This window comes from Leucopleurus acutus (genome assembly GCF_964270905.1).
Source record: "Leucopleurus acutus genome assembly, chromosome: 17".
Taxonomy (NCBI): domain Eukaryota; kingdom Metazoa; phylum Chordata; class Mammalia; order Artiodactyla; family Delphinidae; genus Leucopleurus; species Leucopleurus acutus.
Window position 1 is genome coordinate 24,205,464 of NC_139159.1, and position 18,814 is coordinate 24,224,277.

Consider the following 18,814-nt stretch of genomic DNA (forward strand, 5'->3'; position numbering starts at 1 on the left):
TCAGGGCTGGCTTTCACTAAACTTTGTAAGCACTCAATAAGTCCACTTTCAAAGGGATGGCTGAAAGTCTACGCTAAGAATGCATCACCGGCAGCAAATAAGACCTATTTATAAACAACTACAAATTGAGTATAAAAGCTAGGATGTATTAGTACCCTGCATGTGCCTGGAACTCGAGTGCTTTCCTCATTTGATCACTGCCACCAGTCTGTGAAGAAGGCACGGCTAATCCCCATTTTTCAGAGACACTAAGTTCCCCGACGGTGTCACCACGCTCAGTGGCAGCGGAGGATATGAGACCAGCCAGCTCTGATTCCAGCGCCAGCGGTCTCAGCCCCTAGAGGGCGCTCCTTCTCACACCGGGGCTACCGCTTCCCGGTCCAGCTACAGGGCTTCTACATGAAAATGGCCAATGAGTTCTGTGAAATATTTTAAGACTTTTAGATTTTGAAAAACAGAGTGCTCTATCAAATTAACGATGATCTCTCGTCAGAGATGCCTTGTTTAAAGAACATTTGCTTTGCTCAATTCTAGAACATTCTCACTTAAACAGCCTTTAACTTCATCTCAAGATTCATGAATAAAGTCAGCAAATAAATATTTTTGTCATGATAATTCATCAAAACTCAAAACAGTTTTTTTTTCTTGAAAAAGACGGTTGATGTTTGCATTTCCATTTGCTTCCGTAACAGACCTGGGACTCTATGTAGCCATCACTGAGCATCAAGTCAGCACCTGGGGAGCTTAACGGAGTCACTGTGGTTCAACGAGACCAGATTTTCTCCAAGTGAAACATTTCACATTTATTTCAATATTTAAAGGTGACAAATAATAAAAAGCTGGAGAAAAAGAAATTTTATCTACAAGCATGCAGAGAGATTGCTAGATGAAATCGGTTGCTTTCTATATGGCCTTGAACCAACATGAACACTTAATGCTCTATAAATAAATAAATGACAACTTCCTGGGTAATACAGAACTTCTTTCTTCCTGTGTTGGTTATATATTATACCTATAAACACTACATGCATACAGGAATGGATGGTCAAATTGCCTTTGCCTGTTTGCCCCTGGACAGCTATAACTGAGTGAAAATCGCCAGCACTTCTCTTATGATTTGTTGAAACAATGAATAATTCACTTTTAAACTTAGACTACAAACTGGCACCACAAGTTATTAAAATACATTCAAGCACATGAATGACGGGGATCTCTGAATATATATGAAATAAATTTTTATATCCAGGTCCAGGTTCATGCATAACACATTTCAGGAGGTACAAACAAAAGATATCTGTTGTGCAGGCGTTTGTGTGTTCCTTCTTTCCTTTGCTCATTCATTCGTACAATGATTTAATCAATGTCTCTTTATAAAGTTCCCGGTTCTTAGAAAATAGTTTGCTGAGTGAATTATTCAAAAGGCACATATCTATCCAGCAGGACCCTCTCTCCATCTCTGGTACACGTTTCTCTTTTCTCCTTCTCTCTTTCTCAACAGGGGGAGGCGATAGAATATAATGAATTATGTGGTGCTCCAGCTAGCAGAACAGTGTGGGGAGAAAAAGGGCGAAAGCAGATTATTACCAGCTACTGAATAAAGGATGTAACTCAGAGAAAATGTGTCAAAACTCCTGGATCACTCCCCTTCAACCAGATTTTGCAGAAAAGCTACTGACAGAAATGCTTTTTTACAAAAGTTCTCATCGTGGACAAAAAAAATCTCACAGTGAAAAGCAAGATCATCATCTGGTACTGTTTCTGAGTCAGATTATCAATACATTGTACCCCTAAGGACAAGGGCTCCAATTGCGTGGGCAGCTTCCACCTCTCAGAAACCTCTATGTGCACCTCGACAGGAGCCACACAGGTCACAGCTGTGGTGGCAGTGCAGCAGGAACACCTACCCTTGCAGGGGCCAGGGGTCTACACACACATGACCTCCCTCCCAGTGGGATTGTTCCAGTTTTAGAGAAGGTCTGCACCACTGGTACTCTCCTCTCCTGGTCTCTTTCTGGTCTCCTGTTTCCATAATTCTCCTGCCCATTTCTTCTCTGGTCATCTCCTTCTTAAATTTTAGTGGCTTATTTACTATTGAGACATGGCTGCCTCCCCCCACCAACCCAGTGTGTGTAGACGGACTGTCCCCGCCATGTGTGTAGACGGACTAGCCCTCCCGTGTGTGTTTTGAACTGCGCCCCCCAGTGTGTGTAAATGGCCTACTTCCCCCTCTTTCCCCACCATGTGTGTAGATAGACTATCCCCTTCCCCCGCCCCATTTGTGTAGATGGACGACTCCCTCCCTCCACCGCATATGTAGATTACCCCCTCACCGTGTGTAGACGGACTGCCCCTCCCCCATGTGTGTAGAGAAGTGCTAACACCCATAACAGATGTACGCGTTATGACTTCCACATTCCTCCCTCTTGGTGGAGATGAGAGTGGAAGCCCTGTGTGGATGGTCCAGGGCTTTCCAAGAAGTGGAATGGACTTTCCCTCCACGGCTGGACCCTCCTGCACTGGTTTCACTGAACTTAAATGCAGTGTTCAGGGTTCTTTCGTGGAGTTCATTTTGAGCAGGGCGGGGCATAGGTGTCCTTCCCTGAGACTCAAGGCTTCTCTCAGGATTAGCGACAGAGAGGGAGAATGAGGACAGCGAGGCACAGGGTCCGGGAAGTAAGAAGTCACCCTGAAAAGGAAGGGCCCCCGAAGGAGCGAGGGTTTTCTATATTATACACTGTGCGCCTTTACCAACCAGGTCCACGTGGAAAAGATAACCCAAGGCTGCGGAGTCCCTGATGTTGTTACTGGCCTTGGGGACCAGCTAATTTTCTGCTAATTCCTATATCAAGTAAGATGTTTCCTGAGCATCCAGCATCAACCCACACCGGCAGAAATACATGAACAATTTGGGGCGATCTCTCACGATTTTTTCAAGGAGATATTTAAGCCTATTTCTCTCCATCCTGTTCCTACCCGTCTCAATAAAATTGCATTCAATTAGAGAATACTGTTTCTTCAAAGTTAAAAAATATCCCGTTGTCAGACCACATGTGTAAATATTCTATGAGTTATTCAACATAGAGCAAAGGATGACCATTCACCGTACCTCAGCAAACATTTATTACAGCACCTGAATGCCCCACTAAGATGTGTTGCAAAAGATCATACTACTAATGAAATAGCAGATTTAGTTTAATAGTTGTACATCATTTTTTTTGTTTTAGAATAGGCTTCACCATTGGTTGCACTGATGTTCAATCATGACCAGTGACTGTCATTTAAGGCATGATATTGACAAGAGGCAGTGGCATTTCGCCCACCCCGCAATTTTATATCATTTCAGAGTACTGTGGGAAATTGTCGTTTGGCCCTGAGAAAGGTCGATGCCCGAGTTTATAGGACTGCTTTTGGGGATTCTTTTAGAAGTAGGGTTGGATAACTATTTCGGACTAAAAGCTCCATAATCACTCATACTTTTGTATCCATTCCTTTCACGATTTTAATCAATAAGTGATTCAATCTTGAGAAAAACCGAGGGCCTTTTTCTTTAAAAGCAGGTGCCACGTTTAACCACAAGGGGGCAGTATAATTCTATTCTCAGCCCTCCAGGACAGACCTCAGTTATTCTTGCTGTCGGAGCCTCTGCTGAGCCTTTTAACTGTCTTCATTAGCCTGGACTATCGCCACCCCAATCAATTCCAACAAAAAAGAAAGCAAAAACCGGATGAAATGAATGAAAGTTGCAGGCCAACTACCAGCTATTTCTTTGTTTAGCCAAACACATTTAACAGGTAGGTGCTCTGATCGCTGCAAATTCTGTATAATTTGGTAGAGCTGGGATGGCCGGTGAGATTAGCTATAGAAGCAGACACTTAGCTCCTCTGAAGCCGGTTGAGGTCAGTAATGATGGTCATCACCATTTTATAGCTGTCCTAGTTGACTCATAATTAAGCATGTTGGAAACCACCTCCACATGACTCCTCACCGATGGCCGAAATGAGGTCAAGGACCCATCGCCATGGGAACGCCTCCTTCCCGGGTCATCACCAGGTGTGGGAACCATGCGGTAAAATGACACTTTACGAGCAACAGATTTTAACCAAACACCTAAATTCTTTGCTGGGCTTCTGTCCTGTGAGGCACGTGGGCAGATGCACAGGCTATGGAAGCATGAACCTCTCCACTGAAGTCTCCGGTCTCCTGAAAGAGTTTTAAGCTCAAGTATTCAAATTCGGGTCAATTTCGGGTCAATTTCTCTTCCGACCAAAGGGGCTCTGCAATAGGTAAGCTTTGTGCACTGAACTCTGTGTGAGGGTCAAGCGGGTCTGCTGTAAACACGGAGCCATGTCTGTCCACCAGGGCCCTGCTAAGGCCCAAGGGTCTCTGCCGTACCAGTTGTTACAAAGATATCCCTGTTTCTCTCTTTCCCTGAGTCGGGGGGAAACACACCCAAAGAGCAGAAGGTGGTAAAGGACTTCAAGGTAAGATTTTCTTTACGGTTTCCCGAATCATTGTATTTACATCACTATGGAGCAGTATCTTGACGTTTCTTCCTGCAGCGGCTTGAAGCGCGAGAGAAAGGAACCTGGGGAGCCTTGACAACACCAAACTGGCCCTGCTGCCATCAAGGCTTGCTGCTGCTGTGGAAAGAGCAAGGCATTCATCCCAAGAGCGGGTTATAAATCCTTCAGGCCATCTGTAAGCGTAACCTGATTTCTTCTTGTGCATATTAAACCTGTTGATCCCCATGGGAAATGGGAAATCTGAGCCTTTGGGAGTGTGTGTGTGTGGCTGTCACTTGTCTTCAAAAATACATTAAACTTACATTACAGAAGTAATATAGTTTATTGCTTATCAAAGCTCTGCTGCCGTTTTGGTTTTTGCCTTCAGAAAAGCCAAAAGGCGAGTGACTTTGGTGGGTAAGGAATGCTTTCTAAGGTTGTTCCTCCTATCCTGACTTGAAAACCAATTCCCAAGGCTCATTTTTTTTATTTTTAATGGTAAATCTCATGAGAGAACAGGAGAGGGGTCAGGGAGAGAGAGGGAGACAGAGAGAGAGAGAGAGAGAGAGAGAGAGAGAGAGAAAATGATTCTGACAGACATGGGGGAGGAATCCAGGTATAGGGTCTTCAATTTGCATAAGCAAGTCTCAATGGGCTGTTTCACAAAGTGTGCAGTTTGAACTTTAGGCTCTATTTCTTCCTGCCTTGCATGTTTGCTCATCTGACCTGAATGAAAAGTTCCTTGAGGGCAGGGATATATCCATCTTGTATCCCACCACATTCTCAGCATCTCCATGAGCTGGCAAACAGGAGACAGTCAAGACATTTTTACTGAATACATGTTACTGCAAAGGGAGGATTCGCAAGCTGACTCTCAAAATGCAAGTTTAATGAATAATTTATTAGGTAAGGGAGAGAAGGAGAATAAAAGAGAAGAGCACATCAGGCAAACAATTAAAAATTAAGCCAAGTATGTCTTAAGGCAAAACCTTAGCTCTGAAACAAACACAGCCACCTGCCTCTTTTGTACTGTCACCAAAGCAGCCTGAGGTCTCTTGAAAAAGGTCCCAGCACTGGAATTACTTGCTTCTCTGTACGTGAATCCTCACCACCCTTACCAGGTCTCCACACTGGCCATCTCAATGTATCCCCAAGCTTGGCGTCCCTCTGGCCCCTTCTCAGCGATGACATGTCACGCCTCCCTCCTCTCCTAGGAATCTGGTACACACCTCTCTCTTCCCTCCCTCACAGTCCTGGGTCTTACATTTCTCAAAGGAAAGGGGAGCCTTAACTATTCTTGGCCGTCTTCGCACATTTTCATCCGATGGAAGCCTAACCATCCCTCAGATTTCAGCTTAAATGTCACTTCCTTGGAGCGGCTTTTCTGACACTGTTTCCCCCTCCCCAGTTTAGTTTAGGCCCCCTGACTTTTTTTTTTTTTAACAAGCTTTTCCCTTCATAGCATCACTCAAGAGTAGAGTGATGAAGCCCTCTGTGTGTCTCTTCCACCGGTCCAAGCTCCAAGAGGGAGGCTGTGGAGAGACGTATCTTGTTCGCAGCTGTAGTCCTAGTGTGTGGCACACAGTAGGCACTTAATACATAAGTTGAATGAATTAATAATGAGTAAATAATTCCAAGGATCCAAGAGGAGGTGGATACTGACTTGGCCTTCAGAGACAGTTAAGAATTAGAAGAAATTCTTTTTCTCAGTCTTCTCAAACAAGGCTGAAATTTCTTGGGGATGTGAGGGGTTCCAGAAGCTGGCTTGCCTGCTTGACTAGCTGGTGGGGAAATCTCCATGGTGCTGCCTCCATCCTACACATGATCGACGGGCCTCTCCCCACGTTCCCCTCAGGGTCCTGAAGGGGCCCAGTGTATATCAGTTTCGACTCGTAGGCTTGAAATAAAAAAAAAAAAACACGGCCATCCCCACCATGTTCATAACCCCCAGGTGTCCGCCCACCTGGGACAAGAGCAGGCAGGTGAGGACACGGGAGCCACGCCATCTTTCTGGCAGGCTCAACTTCACGCGGTCGTGACTTGTTTCCGGCACCAGAGAGAAGAACGCTCCCTCTCCTCCGATTCGCCCACTGTTCACTCCCAGCCATGTCATCATGGGTCTCCCTTCCAAGGGAACTAGTGCACTTTGCAGCCCTGGCACCATCTTCTTCACTGGAGTCCGGTGGGGATGTGCTGTTTACACACGGGCCAGTTTACTGAGGTGGGACTTTTATTTATTTTTATTTTAAAAATTTATTTTCTTGAAGTATAGTTGATTTACAGTGTTGTGTTAATTTCTACTGTACAGCAAAGTGATTCAGTTATACATATATATACATTCTTTTTCCTATTCTTTTCCATTGTGGTTTATCACCGGATACTGAATATAGTTCCCTGTGCTCCATAGTAGGACCTTGTTGTTTTTCCATTCTATATATAATAGTTTGTATCTGCTAACCCCAAACTCCCAACCCACCCCTCCCCCAGCCCCCTCCCCCTTGGCAACCACAAGTCTGTTCTCTATGTGAGGTCAGGACTCTGTTAAGCACTTCTTTGCCTGTTTTTATTTGGCTTCTGACGCACGGGTGATTCAGACACTTGTTAAAAAAGTAGTAGTAAAAGACTTAACCAAAGAAAAACAAAACAAAAATACCCCCAAAACCCTTCAGTGTCTTTGATGAGAGGTTCAGAAATTTACCATGTGACATAAATGCCTCTCAAATCCTCCACTCACGGACCATGATATTTAAAAGATCAGATTCATTTTAACACTTGAACTGTGGTTGGACACTAATTACAAGTGCTCCAGTATCTGTCACATCCCAATTAGCTTCTACCAAGCCCTCACCTAACAATGCTACCTCACGGAGATTGTACATCAAAGGATGCTTATTCTGGGAAAAGGAAACCTTCAGGATGGAAGAAGTGGAATTTCAGAGTTAGATAGCAATTTAAGCCACATCCCAGAGGAATCCCAGTTCGTAGTACTGGTTTCATTGTGAGTTAGATCAGCCACACCTTCTGATGTACCCGGATGTAAGGACTCTGAGGTAAGAGTTAACATTCTACCCAGGCACTAGCAAGAAGGTAGCGTGACATTACCCAGTGCTCAACACATCAAGGCAATCTTTAATTCTCATCTTTCCTACATTTAAAAAACATTAAGAATTCTTTACATTATAAAACTGGCCGACAAAATGCTTTTCATTGACCTCTAGAAAGCAAGATCTTCAAAAACCATCCCTGCAAGTTACTTGCCGGTGTTCCCAGAAACTACTTAGGGAGACAGAGTGACAGCTTGATTACAATGAGTCAGAATTTGTGTTTGAAAATGTAGGTACTCCGGGCTCACCCTCAAGGCTTTCTGCCAGGAGCGTGGGAGGAGCAGATGACTCAGAGAGTGTGACTCCCAAGCTCCTTATAGAGGAAGCGACAGGGCCATGGACCTTGTAGGGCAGAGCTCCTCCAAAGGTGGTTCTGGAGCAGAAGCCTCACCATCATCTGGGAACTCGTTAAAAATGCAGAATTCAGGGCCTTCTCTGAGGCTTATGAATCAGAAAGTCTGGGGTGAGGTCTGGCAATCTCTGGTTTAACAAGCCCTCCAGGTGATTGTGATGCGCGCCGAAACTGGAGAAGGCTGTTCTAGAAGAGCACCTTACTTCCTCTCCAGATCACCTGGGGATCTTGTTAAGCAGCAGGTTCTGAATCCTGCGTTTCTTTCTTTTTTTTCAGTTTTAATTATTTTTTTAACTAAAGTATAGTTCATTGACAATGTTGTGTAAATTTCTGCTGTACAGCAAAGTGATTCAGTTATACATATATTTGCATTTTTTTCATATTCTTTTCCATTCTGGTTTATCATAGGATATTGAATATAGTTCTCTGTGCTATACAGTAGAACCTTGTTGTTTATCCATCCTATATATAATAGTTTGCATCTGCTAATCCCAACCTCCCACTCCATCCCTCCCTCAACCCCCTTCCCCTTGGTAACCACCAGTCTGTTCTCTATGTTCTCGTGAATCCTGCATCTCTATTCGGCCCTCAGGGGAGGTCTAGGCTGCTGGTCTGAGGGCCATGTATGAATAATACTAGTGTAGATGTTCATCTTCCTTCAACTAGGGTTGAAGGGTCACTGAGCCAGATCCCTGGGGCTGAAACTTGGCCTTCATCTTCCTTAAAGTTAGGTGAGATGAGGTCAAGAGCTCCTGTGTCCTGGGAGCCTTCTTGATCCCCATAGAAGCACACAAATAAAAGGCTGCCCTTTACAGAGTCTAATGAGACAAGTCACTGATGTGTGGAGGCACAGACCCAGCTTCTGCTCCATCCCTTCCCACTACATTGCTCTGTGGCCTGGAATGAGCCCGAACGTCCTGTGCCTCAGTTTATCCTTCTGAAAAGTGAGGTCATTTATAAAGTTTCTTTCCAGCTCTGAGATTCTATTATAAAAGTAGCCAGTGATTCCTAAGTTTTACGACCCACATCCAGAACTTTCCACACAAAGGGAAGTATTGACCCAGCAAGAACTGGAAATTCTCAGTGTGATCAATAGTTTCAACTCCCCAGGAAACACAGTCTTAATAATTCATGGGAAAACCTGATAAGGCCACACCAGTCACAGATGTCAGGAGGGGACATCATGGGTGGTCTTTACGGTCAGTGTCCAGCGCCGGAGGTCAATCCTGACACCCCCAGAACATCAACAGCACATCTGGCAGCAACACCAGGCACAATGGCTGCAGAGCAGATGATGAGTCTCTTAATTTTCTCATTCGCGTGTAGTTGATATATTTACACATTTACGATTCATATTTATAAAAGCCTTTCAACAAAGTGTGAAGATCAAACCAAAGTACGCAGATGGGTGTGCAGAGGTGACTTAGAGAGAAGATGCGGCTGCTGGAAGCTTCTGAGGCTTTTTAAAGGCATATGCCCTAACTTAGGAAAATCTTACAAAGACAGCAAGTCTGAAAGGGATCCATCTAATTTCCAATCTCAATACTTGACAAGCCTGAGGAGATTCCAAATGTGACAGAACATTCTGGAGACTTTCTCTGTCTTTATTATGAAAGATGCTCAGCTCTTTGGTTTCGTTTCTTGACTAATACCTCCAATGTTTCTTACTCTTTGACACTAAGGCACAAACTGTATTTTACTCTTTGACACTCAGTAATTCACTGAACAAATAATTGCTAAATACCTACTCTGTGCCAAGGACTGTTTCATCTTCTAATCACACCTTAAATATGAGATGACACTAGTCTGTTGCGATTCAGTTGCAAAATTCAACTGGCAAGAGGTGAAAAATCTTTAGAATTAAGTTCCTAATACAGAGATATATTTTGATCACAGATGAAAAACAATTTATTGTTGAATTCCAAGCATGGGAAGTCAGGGGAAAAAAAAGCCAGAAGTCCTTTCATTTCCACCATATTGCATGAGAAACAACATCTAGCCACAATAATTGTAGCATGATTCCGTTCAGCTTGACAGCAGAGGCGCCGTGGCATTGACGCAGCTGCAGTGCCCTTGGACTGATGTTGTTTCAAGCTGAGAACTGTCCTCATTGTGTCTGGTGGATTCCAAAGGCAGCCTTTGCATGAGTACGGGGGGTGGACAGGACCACCACCAGGGACCCACGCACCCACCCATCACAGTCAGGGTCAGCCAACTGCTGAGGATGGATCAGATTTCAAGGACCTGGGAGGGTACCTGTAGAGAGTACCCCTCCCCGTCCCCCCACCCCCTAATGGAAGAAAACTGCTTTCACTTTACAGTGAAAGCAAAGCTTAAAAAAACATTCATGCAAGAAGTGGCACAAGCATTTAAAATCCCATTAAGGCATAAATGACAGAACAGAGCAATTCACCTAGTGAGGACAAGGGAGGGAAGGAGAAGGTGAGAGGGCTGAGGCCAGAGTGCAGACACACTGTACGTGGAGGGAGGCAAGGGGAACAGACTCGGAGGACTTTTCTGGTAATTTTTTTCTGCTTTACCATTTTGTTTACAGCTGGCTTTACTCCATGGGGTACTTTGGGAGTTTAAGAATGACATGTGTATGTACATGTCTACGTACTTCAGCACATTTATTTTCTTCTTCTCCTTTGCCCACTTTAGGGAAGACAACACTCTGTCGACAGAGATGGGGAGATGCGTATAACAGAATGGCAACCCCTGTGGAGATTCTGTTCTTACAAGGTGTGACATGACTAAACATGAAACTCAACCATCAGAACCTGTCACATTCTTTGTAAGAGGTCTGTGTTCATTACAATGGCCATTAATATCATGGACAGCCAAAAACACTTCGAACTAGATACAGAAGGCAATACGGAGTATTTAAGAAGATGTGGTAAGAAGATGTGGTGTATATACATGTATATATATTATATATACACACACACAATGAAATATTACCTAGTCATAAAAAAGAATGAAATATTGCCATCTGCAGCAACATGGATGGACCCAGGGAATATCATACCAAGTGAAGTAAGTCAGACAAAGACAAATATTATAATACCTCTTATATGCAGAATCTAAAAAATAATGCAAATGAATCTATATACAGAACAGAAACAGACTCACAGACATAGAAAACAATCTTACGGTTACCAAAGGGGAAAGCAGGAGTTGGAGGGAGGGATAAATTAGCTGTTTGGGATTAATAGATACACACCACTATACGTAAAATAGATAAGCAGCAAAGATTTACTGTATAGCAGAGAGAAGCGGAAAATAATCTGAAAAAATATATATATAACTGAATCCCTTTGCTGTACACTTGAAACTAACACAATACTGTAAATCAACTATATTTAAATTTTAAAAAGTTGTTTCAAAAAATAAAGGCGGAATATTACTTAGCCATAAAAAGAAACAAAATTGAGTTATTTGTACTGAGGCGAATGGACCTAGAGTCTGTCATACAGAGTGAAGTAAGTCAGAAAGAGAAAAACAAATACTGTATGCTAACACATGTATATGGAATCTAAAAAACAAAATGGTTCTGATGAACCTAGGGGCAGGACAGGAATAAAGACACAGACGTAGAGAATGGACTTGAGGACATGGGGAGGGGGAAGGGTAAGCTGGGACGCAGTGAGAGAGTGGCATGGACATATACACACTACCAAATGTAAAATAGATAGCTAGTGGGAAGCAGCCGCATAGCACAGGGAGATCAGCTCCGTACTTTGTGACCACCTAGAGGGGTGGTATAGGGAGGGTGGGAGGGAGACGCAAGAGGGAGGGGTTATGGGGATATATGTATACATATATCTGATTCACTTTGTTATACAGAAGAAACTAACACATTGTAAAGCAATTATACTCCAATAAAGATGTTAAAAAATAATAAAAAAATAAAGGCAATATGGAATAAACTGTAGGGTCTTGAGTAGAGACATGGCAGGATAGAAGAGTATCTCATTTGTGAGCAGAATATTTTCTCAACTTCAGTGGATGAGTGTTTTGACTGTGGCCCTACCGAATACCTAGCCTCGACTGGTATCAAAGGGCACGGCCTCCAGGCCCCTCCATCTCTCAGCCCCACTGGTTTCATCTGGCTTCCTTCCCAGGCCACGTGAGAGCATCAGCCATTGCAGAGATGCCCCCCCCCCCAAACCCCCTCAGTCCTGCTCACCACCCGCTGGCCACTTGTTACACTGCTGATGCCAAGGCCTGACCCTCAGATATTCTGATATAATACAGCTGCAGTGGAGCCCAAGAATCTGTATTTTTAACACGTGTCCTAAGTGATCCTAACATTAAGTAGCTGGCTGAAAACCCCAGGCTCTGAATTTGTTACAAGTCCTACAGGAATCCCAGTGGGGTGGAAGTTACTCATCTTCAAGTCTTTAGGGGACCAGAATTACTCAGAACTGACATCATTTGGCCAGGGGAATCACTGTAGCAGGAATTAGGAAAGTGTGAGAGGAAACGTCTGTGTAAACGTGGTTCCTGCAAGCTGTATCATTTCCATTGGTTCATCCTATGAAAGGAAAAATCTAATCCTATGTTGAGTCCCAGGGGGCAGGGGTAGTGAAACTCCTAGGAAATCCACTGGGAGGTCTCTGCAGGGCATTTCTTCCCTTACAATGCCACGTAGCTAATGTGATTATAAGACCTAATGAACTGAGACTAATGCAGTTTCGAAAATCTTCATAGCTAATGAAAAATCACATCTTCTCCCTCAAGATTTCCCATTTTTTTCTGTTTGTAAATCATGAATGAAACGAAGACATGGGTGAAGGCTGTGTTTATGGTCTTTGTAATTTGAAGAGTTTGTTATTTTGAATGTCACAGTGGTTTCCAAGTGGAAGGGTCACATTTGGAATTTACATTATATGCCACAGTATTAAGAACGTTTTGGAGAGACCTAGAATATGGATTTATAACACTGATATTTCAAAGAGAGTCTTTCCCCCCTGCTGAGTTCAAAGTATTTTGTACATCAGGTCAGGCTGTCAAGGTAGCCACTCTGCCCCAATTTCCTTTTTTTTATGGAAAGTAGAGAGCAAGAAAATGAGAGCTAATATCAGGATATGGCTTTGACACCCCCCGACTCAGCACTTCTCTATCCTATGTTTTCACCCCTTTTGGGGAAGGAACATTTCAAAGGCATGAAATTGAGACAGGAGAATGGCCTATGGTGAAGTGGCGTATCGGGGAAGGCACACCTTAGAGGCATGCTGTGGTAAATTCAGGAATAGGTGCCAGCCACCTCTACCTGACTGTCCAAGTTACTCAGTTTTTTTTAAATTTAATTAATTAATTAATTAATTTTTGGCTGTGTTGGGTCTTCGTTTCTGTGCGAGGGCTTTCTCTAGTTGCGGCAAGCGGGGGCCACTCTTCATCATGGTGCGCGGGCCGCTCACTATCGCGGCCTCTCTTGTTGCGGAGCACAGGCTCCAGACGCGCAGGCTCAGGAGTTGTGGCTCACGGGCCTAGCTGCTCCGTGGCATGTGGTGTCTTCCCGGACCAGGGCTCGAACCCGTGTCCCCTGCACTGGCAGGCAGACTCTCAACCACTGCGCCACCAGGAAAGCCCCAAGTTACTCAATTTTAACTTTCACTTGTTAATAAAAGAAACACAGGTATTTATGGAGTACAATGTAAATCTAGTAAGAACTTAAAAAAAGGCATATGAGAACTCAAGGAAATTTTGCACATGGAATCAAAAATTTGAGTTCACTCCTCTCTGCCACTGAGGCTTTGAGAGGCTCTGCCTGTGCTAAGAGCATAAACTAGAGCATATGAGTGATACCCCTAGAGGTGTGGGGTAGGCACTGCATAGCCATCATAGCAGCTCTGTAGATGCACACTATGAAAGCAGCACAGTGGAATCTGATCCTGAGAAGGTCACTGTTGAATTAGTTCTCATGCCTCTATTACAGGAAAACTTCAAGAAAAATATACTTACAAAATAGAACAGGAAGGTGTGTTTTCAGGACAAAAAAACTCATTTAGAAAAATCAGAGTAGTCACTGACACCTAGTTATTGCTGTTCAGTTATTGCTGAATTTAGTTATTGCTATTATATATTGCTATATAAATCAGTATTATTCTTTTAATTTATTGGATTAGATCATCTAAGCCAAGTGGCTTCATTCCAGTTTTGTTTGTAAGCAATTATTTCTAATGGTTATGTGATTTCTCAACACTAATTATAAAACAATAAATTATTATATTTTAAATTTAAGAGAAAGAGTCAGTCTTTTTTACGCCTTTCTCCAAACCCTTTGAAATCCTACTTTATTTTACTTCCTAATGCACTGTCATATTATAATGTATCAGGAACAAGCAAATTTTAGGGACAACTGGTCCACCAGCAGCCACTGTGTTTCATCTTACTAAGAACATGATTAAGAACAATCTTAGATGTCCTGCAACATTCACTAATCTACCACAAGTCTCTGATTCTGTAGCCAGGATCCATCTAAGTCACCAAGGGGTAGGATTTCAGCATAGTCCCCAAACTAGTATTGATAACGTTCTCCCAGACTGTGTCATAGTACTACCATTGTACGATCGGACAGGGTAGGGAGAGGCTGAAAAATCAAATTCCAATCTTTCACGTTATTAACCAAGTTGTAATCTGATGCCATTGCCCCTAATTTATTATTGGATATGGCTTGTTGATGAACTGAAGGATACCCTCTTGCCAATGTTAACTGGAGTGCAAATAGCCTCCATATTGTAGCCGACACTATTCTATTGTCATGAGCTGGGGGGGGCAGACTGGATAGTAGCTGAACCCACTGACTAATTAATGTCATAAAAAGTAGCTATTATAAAATATTAACATAAGGAACTGTCATGATTTATTTTTCTGTATTTTTTGGTAGAACTATTAAGGACCTTGTTCTATTGTGTAGTGCATAAAGCTTTTTGTGATAAACTCAGAGATTTTAGTGCTTGGAAGGTGGTTTTATTTATCCTGATAAGTTAGTTTGTTTTTTTTTTATAGTGACTAAACTATACATACAAAAATCATACTTCCTTTTCTCTGGCTGGAAGCTGAACGCTGTAATTATCCTTCAATTATAGCAATTACCTTAGTCTAGCTGTTTCTTCCCTCTCTCTACACCAACCCCAATTACAAGTTTTTGATTTCACACATTTTGAAGAGTCTTATGTAAGTGTCTTTATTATAACAATCTCAGTATTTCTTAAAAACAGATCTTAATTTCTAAATATTGTATATATGAAGCTTTAAATTTAACTGCCATATACTCTTCCTTTATAGATTTTAAAAGCTCTCAATGTCCAGATACACTTTTAAAAAGCAAAGGATGAAAGAAGGAAGAAAGAAGGAAGGAAAGGAAGACCTTCCCACTAAACTAATCTTTGGGATCATAAGTTCTGATCTCTACTCTAAGGAAATAATGAAAGAAGTATTCAGATGATATATGAGATGCAAAGACTATGGTGATTAAAATCAAACCAACTTTATCCTAAAGGCTACAGAGAATTATTAAATTCCTCTGAATTATATTAGAATTTTCAATCCTGGCTATACAGGATAGAATCGCTTGGTAAACTTTTTACAATATACCAATGCACAGGCCTAACCCCAGAAATTGGCAGGGATTAGGTCTGGACATTTGCAGTTGTAAATGTGTCCCCAGAGCATTTGAATGTATAGTTTGGGCTGAGAATCATTTAGCTAGACTATTCATTCATATTTCTAAGCTTTTAACTGACAAATGCTACTTCATTTTATTTCTTACATTATTGGAACATAGCATAGTCAGGATATGACAATATAAGACAGATACAGCTCACTGTTCTTCTTCCAATACAAGTCCACACTGGGCACCATGCAAACCAAGCTTTTTGCAGCACAGGTATAACCTCAGAGTGCAGACCCAAACAGAGCATGTATAGTCTAGTCCAGAAGGTAGTATCTAACCTTGCAACATAAAGACACACACTCAGAAGCTATGGACATTGAGCCATGTTCTTTGACTGTCTGCTAGATTAGGTCTACATATTTATCTCTGCATCCCTCAAAATACTAATCTAAAAGTTGTATGGCTAAATATAATTCACTAGATAAGTTAAAATAGCATTATTTTAAAGTATTTTCTTTTCTTTCTTTTTTTATTTTATATTAGAGTATAGTTGATTTACAATGTTGTATTAGTTTTGGGTGTACAGCAAAGTGATTCAGTTATACATATATATTCATTCTTTTTCAGATTCTTTTCCCATATAGGTTATTACAGAATATTGAGTAGAGTTCCCTGTACTATACATGTTCTCAGAGAAGCCTCCTCTGACCAACCTTTCTGTAGCCCTCTCGTGCACCCCCAACTCAGCCTTATCCCATTGCCCCCTCTTCCTTTCCTGTTATCCCATCTGAAAGCATCTTATGGATTGGCCTTTGTGTTCATAGTCGGAGGAGGCTTTCTAGAACATAACCTCCATGAGCACAGGCCCTTTGTCCGGGCAGCTGTAACTCCAGCACCTACAACGGTAGTGTGCGCTAAGTATCGATGGAGTGAATGAACACATGCCTTTGCGGTTTTATCAAGAGTAGTTCCAAAAATAGTCCTGTACTCCTTAAGGTTGAAACTACTGAACAGATAATAAATGAATGTACAGTTGCAATTTTAACTTATAGTCCCCCACACAATTTGCATGCGTTGGGATTTTAATTGGACCCACAGTGCCAGCCACTTTCGCACAGAAGGTGATTTGTACCCTGTGCCTTCGCTGGCTCTCAGTTTCTGCCAGAGAGAGCTTCTCTTTTTTGAAGTCTTTGCTGTTCCTTTCAATTCCGGGCAGAAAGCAGCTAGACATTAATGTCTGAAACTGCACTTCTAATGGTCTGTGGAGGTTTCTTGAGATCACCTTATTGGGGGTAACACCATGTTTATTTAGCGTAGGGTTCTCAGTCTACCATGGAAACGTTTTTGGGTCTCTTGCTATTGTTCATTTCCATACATGTCTGGCTTGGGCTGGGAGTTACACTGCAAAAAGCATCCACTTGATGTTAGTGGGTTTCTTACAGCCTGGGATATTTTGTCGGTAGTAATCTTACCCTTCCATTATTATCACGTGATACTAAAAGGACTGGCTAGGAAATCAGCTGTAATGTCTTCAGGACAAATCCTCCTGACACGTGGAATCATCGGTTGGACCCTACCTCTATTTCGAGGCGCTTCTGTTTGGTCTAGGCTGGCACTTTAAGCCATATTAATACTGCACTCTGCCAGCCTTCCAAACACGCGCCTGTGTTTGCACGTCAGCTCTGTTCAGCATCTTCAGCATTTCAGTTTTCCATTCAGTACAGAAAAGTATATTTGATATCATTAACAAGATCAGCTACATTTGTATCTTGTGAAACATGCACAGTTTGGTGCCCTTGCTCAGAAATGTCACCCAATAAATAAATATTAGTTCCTTCTGCTGCTTTCCTTGCTATTTTAACAACTTACTTTATTCAAAAATATAAAGAAGAATCTGCATCTTTTAAAAAGTCAGTGTACCTAAAGTATTCAAATGTACTTCTAGTGTCTGTTTATTTCTCTCTGTTAGCTAATTAGAGTTATGTTAAATTCAAACAATAAATTGTAGTCGTTATCAACATCTGAATCAGCTGCTTCAAATGCACGCGGTCCAATGACAGGATAAAGTTCTAAGAGATGGTGGATCTTGCTTTAACCAAATCTAATATATATAAATTTGTATTCATAAAAGAGTGGCATTATGAAATAATATGAATATTTTCCAAAAATACTATTTTAAATAATGATCAATTCGAAATTCTTTAAAATATAATTCAATTTCAAATAAACTTTCACAGAAATTTACAGGAGCCTACGTAATACCATACAGTAGGTCATAAACAGATGCAAAGCCAACTCAGAACTAATGATTATTTCCCAGCACTGATACAAGGCTGTTCAGCTATAGGGTTGGGGCTGATGGAAAACTGTAGTGGGTGAGTCAGGTTGACCACACGTGAACACAACGATGAATCAACGCAGTGTAAAGAGGCACCACCGGACACTGGGTTGTGTGATGTAAGACGAAGCACGAACTATGAAGCCTTCTTGCCAAAAATGTGGACCTGAGCTGATTGAGTCTCCAGATGTCACCACCAGGCTTTCATTTATTTTTCTTTTACTTCTATCACTTAACTAATCAAATAACAATCAAGGGTTTTGTCGACCCCTGTCAGTTAACTCACATTCACAAGATTGTGAGGTTTGTGCATAGGTTTCTGTATGTGACTATCTGTGTTAAAAAAAATCATTACAGATTTTGTACATGCAGCTTGTGTAACTACCCATAATGACTGTCATCAATGTGTCCATTAAAATGCCAGTGTATCGAACGGCAGGAAATGAGAATGACAAAGTCTGGTGGTAACTACACATTTGATAAGACACTCCCAGAGCTTCCCTCCTCTCCCTGGTTGTGAAATACATGATCCTTGTTCTTTGAGGTTCAGTCTTAGGCCTTTTCCCTTGTTTTGCCTCATAGTTTCTTCCTGGCATCTTATCCACACCCATGAGTCCAATTCCCTTTGGGCTGCCTTGATTCCTTATTTGTATCTCCAGACAAAGCCTCTATTCTGAGCCCTAGATTCCATATCCAGTTGCCATGGGACCTCCCCCCTGCCCCAGCACCCGGCTGTCTCCAGGCCCTCGGTCTCAGCACGTGTGCACGCTGGACTGGACTCTCCATCTTCCCTGCACACCGGTCGTCCTCCGGGACGCCCTATCTCCGTGAACGGTGCTACCTTCAGCTCTCTGCGCAAGCTCGCATCCCAGGGTCCTCCCCTTGACCACCCCCTCA